Below are 12768 nucleotides of genomic sequence, written 5' to 3'. Positions count from 1 at the left end.
ATGCTGTGACAAGATTCTGAGGCCCATTGTTGTGCCATTCATCCACCCCTATCACTTCATGTTTCAAAATCAAATCAAATTTGATTTGTCACATACACATGGTTAGCAGATGTTAATGCGAGTGTAGCGAAATCCTTGTGCTTCTAGTTCCGACAATTCAGTAATAACCAACGAGTAATCTAACCTAACAATTCCACAACTACTACCTTAAACACACAAGTGTAAGTGGATAAAGAATATGTACATAAAGATATATGAATGAGTGATGGTACAGAACGGCATAGGCTAGATGCAATCGATGGTATCGAGTACAGTATATACATATGAGATGAGTAATGTAGGGTATGTAAACAAAGTGGCATAGTTTAAAATGGCTAGTGATACATGTATTACATAAAGATGGAACAGATGACATAGAGTACAGTATATACATATACATATGAGATGAGTAATGTAGGGTATGTAAACATTATATTAAGTGGCATTGTTTAAAGTGGCTAGTGATACATTTTTACATCAATTTCCATTATTAAAGTGGCTGGAGTTGAGTCAGTATGTTGGCAGCAGCCACTCAATGTTAGTGGTGGCTGTTTAACAGTCTGATGGCCTTGAGATAGAAGCTGTTTTTCAGTCTCTCGGTCCCTTCTTTGAAGCACCTGTACTGACCTCGCCTTCTGGATAATAGCGGGGTGAACAGGCAGTGGCTCGGGTGTTTGTTGTCCTTGATGATCTTTATGGCCTTCCTGTGACATCGGGTGGTGTAGGTGTCCTGGGTGGCAGGTAGTTTGGCCCCGGTGATGCATTGTGCAGACCTCACTACCCTCTGGAAAGCCTTACGGTTGTGGGCAGAGCAGTTGCCGTACCAGGTGGTGATACAGCTCGACAGGATGCTCTCGATTGTGCGTTTGTGAGTGCTTTTGGTGACAAGCCAAATTTCTTCAGCCTCCTGAGATTGAAGAGGCGCTGCTGCGCCTTCTTCACAACACTGTCTGTGTGGGTGGACCAATTCAGTTTGTCCGTGATATGTACGCAGAGGAACTTAAAACTTACTACCCTCTCCACTACTGTCCCGTCAATGTGGATAGGGGGGTGCTCCCTCTGCTGTTTCCTGAAGTCCACTATCATCTCCTTTGTTTTGTTGACGTTGAGTGTGAGGTTATTTTCCTGACACCACACTCCGAGGGCCCTCACCTCCCCCCTGTAGGCCGTCTCGTCGTTGTTGGTAAATCAAGACTACTACTGTAGTGTCGTCCGCAAAGTTGATGATTGAGTTGGAAGCGTGCATGGCCACGCAGTCGTGGGTGAACAGGGAGTACAGGAGAGGGCTGAGAACGCACCCTTGTGGAGCCCCAGTGTTGAGGATCAGCGGGGTGGTGATGTTGTTACCTACCCTCACCACCCGGGGGCGGCCTGTCAGGAAGTCCAGTACCCAGTTGCACAGGGCGGGGTCTGGGTCTCGAGCTTGATGACGAGTTTGGAGGGTACTATGGTGTTAAATGCTGAGCTGTAGTCGATGAACAGCATTCTCACATAGGTATTCCTCTTGTCCCGATGGGTTAGGGCAGTGTGCAGTGTGGTTGCGATTGCGATTGCGTCGTCTGTGGACCTATTGGGGCGGTAAGCAAATTGGAGTGGGTCTAGGGTGTTAGGTAGGGTGGAGGTGATATGGTCCCTGACTAGTCTCTCAAAGCACTTCATGATGACGGAAGTGAGTGCTAGTGAGTAGTCGTTTAGCTCAGTTACCTTAGCTTTCTTGGGAACAGGTACAATGGTGGCCCTCATGAAGCATGTGGTAACAGCAGACTGGGATAATGATAATGCATGGCCCCATGTCGCAAGGATCTGTACACAATACCAGGAGGCTGAAAATGTTCAAATTCTTCCATAGGCTGCTTTACATCATTTGAGTCAATTGGAGGTGTACCTGTGGATGTATTTCAAGGCCTACCTTAAAACTCGGTGCCTCTTTGCTTGACATCATGGGAAAATCAAAAGAAATCAGCCAAAAAATGGTAGACCTCCACAAGTCTGGTTCATCCTTGGGAGCAATTTCCAAATGCCTGAAGGTACCATGTTCATCTGTACAAACAATAGTACGCAAGTATAAACACCATGGGACCACGCAGCCATCATACCGCTCAGGAAGGAGACGTGTTTTGTCTCCTAGACAAAAGTGTGAAAAGTGCAAAAAAATCCCAGAACAACAGCAAAGGAACTTGTGAAGATGCTGGAGGAAACAGGTACAAAAGTATCTATATCCACAGTATTGGATGGCATCATGACGATGGAAAATTATGTGGCTATATTGAAGCAACATCTCAAGACATCAGGAAGTTAAAGCTTGGTCGCAAATGGGTCTTCCAAATGGACAATGACCCCAAGCATACTTCCAAAGATGTGGAAAAATGGCTTAAGGACAACAAAGTTAAGGTATTGGAGTGGCTATCACAAAGCCCTGACCTCAATCCTGTAGAAAATGTGTGGGCAGAACTGAAAAGCGTGTGCGAGAAAGGAGGCCTACAAACCTGACTCTTGTGGAAGGATACCCAAAATGTTTGACCCAAGTTAAACAATTTAAAGGCAATGCTACCAAATACAAATTGAGTGTATGTAAACTTCTGACCCACTAGGAATGAAATAAAAAAAAGCTGAAATAAATCCTCCTCTCTACTATTATTCTGACATTTCACATTCATAAAATAAAGTGGTGATCCTAACTGACCAAAGACAGGGAATTTTTACTAGGATAAATGTCAGGAATTGTGAAAAACTGTGTTTAAATGTATTTGGCTAAGGTGTATGAAAACTTCAGACTTCAACTTAATGTACACTGGAGTGTTGTGACTGGGAGGTATACAGCCTGGTACTCTGTAATTAGGCTACTTTGTATTGAGACACAGGGGAAAAGTATCCCGCTTGTGAACACACTGCACTGAACACACACTGCACTGTGAACACACACTGCACGCTACTCATCCTGTTGAACGCAGAACGAGGGAAACCTCGGTTTGTTGTTTTGGAATTATTATTTTTTTGAAAGTGTATTAGAAGGTTGCTTAGTAGCTAGCTCCCTTTTTAGTTTGGATCCTGCGACGCATTTGGAAACAGTTGTTGGGACTGCTACTCTCTGTCCAGTGATCCTGACGACCAAGGCCGGGTCTGAGGAGTTATTTGGCATAGCCCATATTAATATATGTAGCCTTAGAAATAAGGTTCATGAAATCAATAACTTGCTAACATCAGATAACATTCATATATTAGCCATTTCTGAGACTCAGATAATTCATTTGATGATACATCAGTAGCAATAAAAGGATATAACATCGCAATAAAAGGATATAACATCTATAGAAGAGACAGAGATGCTTATGGGGGAAGTGTTGCTGTATATATACAGTGGAGCAAAAAAGTATTTAGTCAGCCACCAATTGTGCAAGTTCTCCCACTTAAAAAGATGAGAGGCCTGTAATTTTCATCATAGGTACACTTCAACTATGACAGACGAAAGGAGAAAAAAAATCCAGAAAATCACATTGTAGGATTTTTTATTAATTTATTTGCAAATTATGGTGGAAAATAAGTATTTGGTCACCTACAAACAAGCAAGATTCCACCAACAACGACCGTTACACATATTGTGGATTCAGAGCTATATATCTAATAGAACTCAAAAGGTTTTATTTAATGGAAGCTTCTCTAATGTCAAACATGTAAAGTGTGGTGTACCGCAAGGCAGCTTTCTAGGCCCTCTAATCTTTTCTATTTTTACCAATGACCTGCCACTGGCATTAAACAAAGCATGTGTGTCCATGTATGCTGATGATTCAACCATATACACATCAGCAACCACAGCTAATGAAGTCACTGAAACCATTAACAAAGAGTTGCAGTCTGTTTTGGAATGGGTAGAGCTGCAATCTGTTTTGGAATGTTCAGGACCAGTAATATACTGATAAGCTACACACGCAGTAACATCAGCGTATGTGTGTATGTGACCAGTAATATTTGATTTGATTTAGATTTAGGAAGGACCTAGTTAAGCTGCAGCTGGCCCAGAACAGAGAAGCACGTCTTGCTCTTCTTTGTAATCAGAGGGCGATATAAATACAGTCTCTCTTGGCTAACAGTTGAGGAGAGACTGACTGCATCACTTCTTCTTTTTATAAGAAACATTCATTTGTTGAAAATCCCAAATTGTTTGCATAGTCAACTTACACACAGCTCTGACACACACACTTACCCCACCAGACATGCCACCAGGGGTCTTTTCACATTCCCCAAATCCAGAACAAATTCAAGAAAGCGTACAGTATTATATAGAGGGGGGGGGTGTTCTAGTCATTGATTTTCTATGTGGCTGGGTTGTATGGTTCCCAATTAGAGGCAGCTGGTAATCGTTGCCTCTAATTGGGGATCATATTTAGGAAGCCCTTTCTCCCACCTGCTTTGTGGGATATTGTTTTATGTATGTGCATGTAACACCACTGATGTCATGTTGTGGTTTATTGTTTTGTTTGGAAGTTTCGCTTTATTAAAAGATGTGGAACTTCAATCACACTGCGCCTTGGTCCGTCTCTCATACCAATCGTGACAATTGCATGGAACTCCATTCCATCTCATATTGTTCAAATGAACAGCAAACCTGGTTTCAAAAAACAGATAAAGCAACACCTCACAGCACAACGCCTCTCCCCTATTTGACCTAGATAGGTTGTGTGTATGTATTGATATGTCGTCTACGTGTGCCTTTTGTAAAAATATATTTTTGTAGTTCTGTCCTTGAATTGTTCTTGTCTATTATTGTTCTGTATTATGTCATGTTTTGTGTGGATCCCAGGAAGAGTAGCTGCTGCTTTTGCAACAGCTAATAGGGATCCTAATAAAATACCAAAAGGATGGCACCTTTTATTCTAAAATTGTAGGTGAAAGGCAGGCAATATGTGACACTTCTGCATGTAAATAGCTCATTTAGATTTGCAGGCAAGTGATCCTACTCTTCGGGCAACTCAAAAATAGCCCTGACTTGCCAGATGGGCAAGTGCCTTTAAGACTTTAATGTCAATCCCTGACAAGATATAAATATATAAATACAAAATATATTTGGATGATACCCCACCTGTCTCTAATACTGTATGCCTGAATAAGTCCCTTATTCTGGTATCTGATATATCAGGCCTGGGTAGGCTACAGTTTTAACGACTGTATATTTATTAGTCTGGGAACAGAACACAGTTCAATGTGGAGACGCAATAAAGCAATAGTGACACGTTTCCTCTTGGCTTTGAGCTATTGCTGTGGGGACTCTGGGTTTGGATGAATGCCACCGGTGCTTTTTCTGCTCAGGTGGAGAAAATCTCTAAACTTTTTAAACTCTGAAAAAGGAAAACCATTTCCCTCTCTTGGAAAAGCCATGTTCTCTCATCCACACCTCACTCAGGTATTTATCCAGAAGCAAACACAGAGCAAACTAAATATGTTCAAATGATTATTTTTCAAACATTGGCCAGAACAGCCCCATAGTCTTCGTCAATACTTTCTCAAGGGACCAGCAAATGAACATTACATTCTGCATATGATTTCTCCTTTGAGGATTAGGCTATTGGGCCGCCCTTACATTCAAATTGTATGTTGTTACCACAAAACAGCAACTTTTTGGGAATTTTGGTTTCACAGCAATATTTTCTTTTTTTTTACTGTAAGGTGAGGTCATGTGGTCAAGTAGGTTTATAGAGTAGCTGTTCTGCAAAATACCAAAAGCAAAGACCCTGTGAAGGGTCTTGTGATATGTAGCCAATATGAAAGCCGGCCTGTAAAGTTACAGTTGAATGTGATATATGATCAAATGTGATCAAAATGTTGACTCTAGGTTATAGATGTCTCCACTTTTCCTCCTTGCCTACAGTACAGAATAGCAAACATGTTGTTTTCCTATTGAATGTACATGGTACATTTCCTCTGCTCCCATATCGTGTGGAACTGGTGACCAGACCAGCCTCTGTAGGCCATTGGACGGCGCTGCTGACTGCTGCAACACAACTCCTGTTTGTTACTTTATCCAGCCTCCGCAATGCCACAGAATCTGGACGCCATCTGGTGGTGAATCATGCTCAAGGAGAAAGTTGTTTTGTTTGCTATAAAGTAGAATAAACATTTTAAAAAATTAATGTGGAAGTTGCTTTAGATGAACTTGTATGTGGAAGATTTTAAGACTATGAATAAATCCTGAGTAAACCTTCATAAGATGTGCTGGAGTAGCCTTCTGTGATACCAGGAAGCAGAGCCAGTTAGTTTCTGTAGGAAAAAACTACTATTCCCATGATGCAGTTCATGTTCCATTGACATCCATGCTGCTGTTGTTTTTGTCCTGTCACTGCAGTCAACCATCACAGGGTAAATAACGGTCTGTAGGAGGAATAGCAGCAGTAGACTTCAATTAAAGGACTATTATCAGGCTCAACGTTTCACGGTTCACGTGTTTTCCCGCCATATTGTTGTCGGTTCCCGCCGCAGAACTTCATGCGAAGGTCGAGCAGCCTTTCCCCATGATGTGTTCCAGACAAGCACCAAGGACAACGTGAGGAAACACACCATCCTCAAGAAAGCGGACACCAACCGGAACCCCATTGTTTCCACCTCTCGTGTCTCCCGTAGAGGAATTCTGAGCAAGGAAGCAAAAGAGTGTGAGTACTACTACATGGTCCCCAGGTGGATCTCTGACCTCCAGGGTCGCAGGAGTTCCTGGGCTTCTCTGACCTCCAGGGTCGCAGGAGTTCCTGGGCTTCTCTGACCTCCAGGGTCACAGGAGTTCCTGGGCTTCTCTGGCTTCCAGGGGGCGCACCAACAACCAGTACTGGGAGCAGAGCGGCAAAAGGACCGGGGGAGAGAGTGAGAGGCAGACACCCCTATGGACTGGCATCTGCTGTCCGCTGCAGCCGTGGCTGTTTGCCTCAAGAAAGACTCTGATATTAAAGGTGTGTGTGTGTGTGTGCGCTCTACCTGCTAAAGATACTAAAAGGATGTGTTTTTCCCTCCAGGCGATGCATTTCTGGAGGCTGCAAGGACCAACAACTCCCAAGATGTGGCAAGGTGCATTATAAACAAACACACACTCTCCTGAGTTCCTCAGGAATTCTCCAGGGCAGTTGTCTAGGCCCCTTTTTTCAATCTTTACTAACGACAGTGTGTAAAGCCAGTGTGTCTATGCACAGTTGAAGTCGGAAGTTTATATACACCTTAGCCAAATTGTCCCGCCCTGACATTAGAGAGCTTTTTATGTCTCTATTTTGGTTTGGTCAGGGTGTGATTTGGGTGGGCATTCTGTTCATTTGTGTTCATTTGTCTATGTTTTGTATTCATTTGTTTTGGCCGGGTATGTTTCTCAATCAGGGACAGCTGTCTATCGTTGTCTCTGATTGGGAACCATACTTAGGTAGCTTTTTCCCACGTGGTTTTTGTGGGTAGTTGTTTTCTGTTTTGTGTCTGCACCAGACAGAACTGTTTCGGTTTCGTTGATTCTCTTTGTTATAGTGTTCAGTTTAAATAAAAAGCATGAACACTTACCACGCTGCGCTTTGGTCCGATTATTCCTCATCAGACGACGACACCCGTTACACAAATACAATTAAACTTGTTTTTTCATAATTCCTGACAATTAATCCTAGTAAAAAATCCCTGTCTTAGGTCAGATTGGTTCCCCACTTTATTTTAAGAATGTGAAATCTCAGAATAATAGTAGAGAGATTGATTTATTTCAGCTTTCATTTCTTGCACCCATTCCAGTGGGTCAGAAGTTCACATACAGTTGAAGTCGAAAGTTTACATACACTTAGGTTGGAGTCATTAAAACTTGTTTTTCAACCGCTGCACAAATGTCTTTTTAACAAACTATAATTTTGGCAAGTCGGTTAGGACATCTACTTTGTGCCTGACACAAGTAATTTTTCCAACAATTGTTTACAGACAGGTTATTTCACTGTATTACAATTCCAGTGGGTCAGAAATTTACAAACACTAAGTTGACTGTGCTTTTAAACAGCTTGGAACATTTTAAAAAATGATGTCATGGCTTTAGAAGATTCTGATAATTGACATAATTTGAATCAATTGGAGGTGTACCTGTGGATGTATTTCAAGGCCTACCTTCAAACTCAGTGCCTCTTTGCTTGACATCATGGGAAAATCAAAAGAAATCAGCCAAGACCTCAAAAAAATTGTAGACCTCCACAAGTCTTGTTGGAAGCAATTTCCAAATGCCTGAAGGTACCACGTCCATCTGTACAAACAATAGTACGCAAGTATAAACACCATGGGACCATGCAGCTGTCATACCGCTCAGGAAGGAGACGCATTCTCCAGTCTCCTAGAGATGAGCGTACTTTGGTGTGAAAAGTGCAAATCAATCCCAGAACAACAGCAAAGGACCTTGTGAAGATGCTGGAGGAAACAGGTACAACATTATCTATATCCACAGTAAAACGAGTCCTGTATCGACATAACCTGAAAGGCCGCTCAGCAAGGAAGAAACCACTGCTACGAAACAGCCATAAAATAGCCAGACTACGGTTTTCAAATGCACATGGGGACAAAGATCGTACTTTTGGAGAAAAGTCCTTTGGTCTGATGGAACAAAAATAGAACTGTTTGACCATAATGATCATCGTTATGTTTGGAGGAAAAAGGGGGAGGCTTGCAAGCCGAAGACCACCATCCCAACCGTGAAGCACAGGGGTGGCAGCATCATGTTGTGGGGATGCTTTGCTGCAGGAGGGACTGGTGCACTTCACAAAATAGATGGCATCATGAGGTGGAAAAATTGTGGATATATTGAAGCAACATCTCAAGACATCAGTCAGGAAGTTACATCTCGATAAACAGCTGTCTCTGATTGGGAACCAATTCAGGCCACCATCGACCTACATTTACCTAGAAATACTAAAACCCCAAATATATACAAAAAACCCAAGACAGGACAAAAACACCAAGACAATACAAAAACTAAACCAACCACCCTTGTCAAACCCTGACCTAACCAAAAATAATAAAGGAAACAAAGGTAACTAACGTCAGGGCGTGACAGTACCCCCCCCCCCCCCCCCCCCAAAAGGTACGGACTCCCGGCCGCAAACCTAAACCTATTTGGGAGGGTCTGGGTGGGCATCTAACCTCGGTGGCGGCTCTGGTTATGGACGCCGCCCCCCTTCTTTACACTGAGTCCGCTCTTGTATTACTGACCCGTTGATCATCGTCGGATGCTCTGGACTGGGGACCCTCGCCGTATGCCCCGGGCTGGGGACCCTCGCTGGGTGGATCATCGCTGGATGTTCTGGACTGTGGCACGTCGTTGGAGTTTCCGGACTGTGGCATATCGTTGGAGGTTCCGGACTGTGGCACGTCGTTGGAGGTTCCGGTCTGTGAACTGTCGCCGGACGCTCTGGACTGGGTACTGTCTCCGTACACTCTGGACTGGGTACTGTCTCCGGACACTCTGGACTGGGTACTGTCTCCGGACACTCTGGACTGGGTACTGTCTCCGGACACTCTGGACTGGGTACTGTCGCCGGACACTCTGGACTGGGTACTGTCGCCGGACACTCTGGACTGGGTACTGTCTCCGGACACTCTGGACTGGGTACTGTCGCCGGACACTCTGGACTGGGTACTGTCGCTGGATGATCTGGACTGGGTACTGTCGCCAGACGCTCTGGACTGGGTACTGTCGCCGGACACTCTGGACTGCCAAAGGTGCACTGTAGGCCTGGTGCGTGGTGCCGGAACTGGTGGTACCAGGCTGGTGACACGCACCTCAGGGCGAGTGCGGGGAGGAGGCACAGGATACACTGGACAGTGGAGACGCATTGGAGATCCAGAACATAGAGCTGGCTCAAAACATCCTGGCTGGATGCCCATTCTAGCCCAGCAAATGCGAAGAGCTGGAATAGAGCTCACCGGGCTAGCATAGCGCACTGGAGACACCTGCTAATCTCAGCATAACAAGGTGCCTGACCAGTTACACGTTCCCCATGGTAAGCACAAGGATTTGGCTCAGGTCTCCTACCTGACTCAGCCATCTCCTCGTGTGCTGCCTCTTGGGCTTCCGTACTAGCCATGGGCTTCCGTGCTAGCCGTGGGCTTCCGTGCTAGCCGTGGGCTTCCGTGCTAGCCGTGGGCTTCCGTGCTAGCCGTTGGCTTCCGTGCTAGCCGTGGGCTTCCGTGCTAGCCGTGGGCTTCCGTGCTAGTCGTGGGCTTCCGTGCTAGCCTTGGGCTTCCGTGCTAGCCGTGGGCTTCCGTGCTAGCCGTGGGCTTCCATGCTAGCTGTGGGCTTCCATTCTAGCCGTGGGCTCCGTGCTAGCTGTGGGCTTCCGTGCTAGCCGTGGGCTTCCATGCGAGCCGTGTACCATATCGTAGCCGTTCCTCTATTCTCCAGTATTTCTCCTCCTTAGAACAGCGATACTCCCCAGGCTGCGTCCAGGGTCCTGCTCCATCTAGTAATTCCTCCCATGTCCAGGATCCTTTTCCGTCCAAAATCTCTTCCCAAGTCCATAACGTCTGCTCCTCCTTTTCACGCTGCTTGGTCCTGTTATGGTGGGTTATTCTGTCACTTTCGTCATAACGAGGGGACCAAGGCACAGCGTGAGATGAATACATTCTTCTTTATTTAAACGAAGAACACTAAACGAACTAACAAAATAATAAAATGACCCTGAATCTATGAACACGAGCGCTGACATGCAACTACACATAGACAATAACCCACAAAACCAAAATGGAAAATGGCAACCTAAATAGGATCCCCAATCAGAGACAACGATAAACAGCTGTCTCTGATTGGGAACCAATGCAGGCCACCATAGACCTACATATACCTAGACATACCAAAACCGCACAGATATACAAAAACCCAAGACAGGACAAAAACACCTTGACAATACAAAAACTAAACCAACCACCCGTGTCACATCCTGTCGTAACCAAAATATTAAAGAAAACAAAGATAACTAAGGTCAGGGCGTGACATCTCTCTACTATTATTCTGACATTTCACATTCTTAAAATAAAGTGGTGATCCTAACTGACCTGAGACAGGGAATTTTTACTAGCATTAAATGTCAGGAATTGTGAAAAACTGAGTTTAAATGTATTTGGCTAAGGTGTATGTAAACTTCCGACTTCAACTGTAGCTGTCCTAACCGACTTGCCAAAACTATAGTTTGTTAATTAACAAGACATTTGTGGAGTGGTTGAAAAACACGTTTTAATGACTCCAAACTAAGTGTCTGTAAACTTCCGACTTCAACTGTATGCGGATGACTTAGCACTATACACATCAGCTACTAGAGCCAGTGAAATAACTGCAACACTATACACATCAGCTACTACAGCCAGTGAAATAACTGCAACACTATACACATCAGCTACTACAGCCAGTGAAATAACTGCAACACTATACACATCAGCTACTACAGCCAGTGAAATAACTGCAACACTATACACATCAGCTACTACAGCCAGTGAAATAACTGCAACACTATACACATCAGCTACTAGAGCCAGTGAAATAACTGCAACACTATACACATCAGCTACTACAGCCAGTGAAATAACTGCAACACTATACACATCAGCTACTACAGCCAGTGAAATAACTGCAACACTATACACATCAGCTACTAGAGCCAGTGAAATAACTGCAACACTATACACATCAGCTACTACAGCCAGTGAAATAACTGCAACACTATACACATCAGCTACTACAGCCAGTGAAATAACTGCAACACTTTACAAAGAGCTGCAGTTCGTTTCAGAATGGGTGGCAAGGAATAAGTTAGACCTAAGTATTTCGAAAATTAAATGCATTATATTTTGGACAAATCATTTACTAAATCCTAAACCTCAACTAAATCTTGTTAGAAATAATGTGTAAATTGAGCAAGTTGAGGTGACTAAACTGCTTGTAGTAACCCTGGATTGTACTGTCATGGTCAAAACATATTGATACAACAGTAGCTAAGATGGCAGAAGTATGTCCATGATAAAGCATTGCTCTACCTTCTTAACAGCACTGTCAACAAGGCAGGTCTTACAGGCCCTAGTTTCTACCTTCTTAACAGCACTATTAACAAGGCAGGTCCTACTGGCCCTAGTTTCTACCTTCTGAACAGCACTGTCAACAAGGCAGGTCCTACTGGCCCTAGTTTCTACCTTCTTAACAGCACTGTCAACAAGGCAGGTCCTACTGGCCCTAGTTTCTACCTTCTTAACAGCACTGTCAACAAGGCAGGTCCTACAGGCCCTAGTTTCTACCTTCTTAACAGCACTATTAACAAGGCAGGTCCTACTGGCCCTAGTTTCTACCTTCTTAACAGCACTGTCAACAAGGCAGGTCCTACAGGCCCTGTTTCTACCTTCTTAACAGCACTTTTAACAAGGCAGGTCCTACTGGCCCTAGTTTCTACCTTCTTAATAGCACTGTCAACAAGGCAGGTCCTACAGGCCATGTTTCTACCTTCTTAACAGCACTGTCAACAAGGCAGGTCCTACAGGCCCTAGTTTCTACCTTCTTAACAGCACTGTCAACAAGGCAGGTTCTACAGGCCCTAGTTTCTACCTTCTTAACAGCACTATCAACAAGGCAGGTCCTACAGGCCCTAGCTTCTACATTCTTAACAGCACTGTCAACAAGGCAGGTCTTACAGGCCCTAGTTTCTACCTTCTTAACAGCACTGTCAACAAGGCAGGTCTTACAGGCCCTAGTTTCTACCTTCTTAA

At 44.2% G+C, this 12768-nt stretch overlaps 1 pseudogene; it reads left to right on the top strand.

Moving 5' to 3' along the window:
- Positions 1-1699: 1699 nt before the first annotated feature.
- LOC139385775 (uncharacterized) overlaps positions 1700-12768 on the top strand; it is a 71046-nt pseudogene continuing 59977 nt past the window's right edge.

The sequence above is a fragment of the Oncorhynchus clarkii genome, chromosome 27 (assembly GCF_045791955.1).
Source record: "Oncorhynchus clarkii lewisi isolate Uvic-CL-2024 chromosome 27, UVic_Ocla_1.0, whole genome shotgun sequence".
Classification (NCBI taxonomy): Eukaryota; Metazoa; Chordata; class Actinopteri; order Salmoniformes; family Salmonidae; genus Oncorhynchus; species Oncorhynchus clarkii.
The sequence above is the reverse complement of the archived record's forward strand: the minus strand, read 5'-3'. Positions and strand labels throughout refer to the sequence as shown.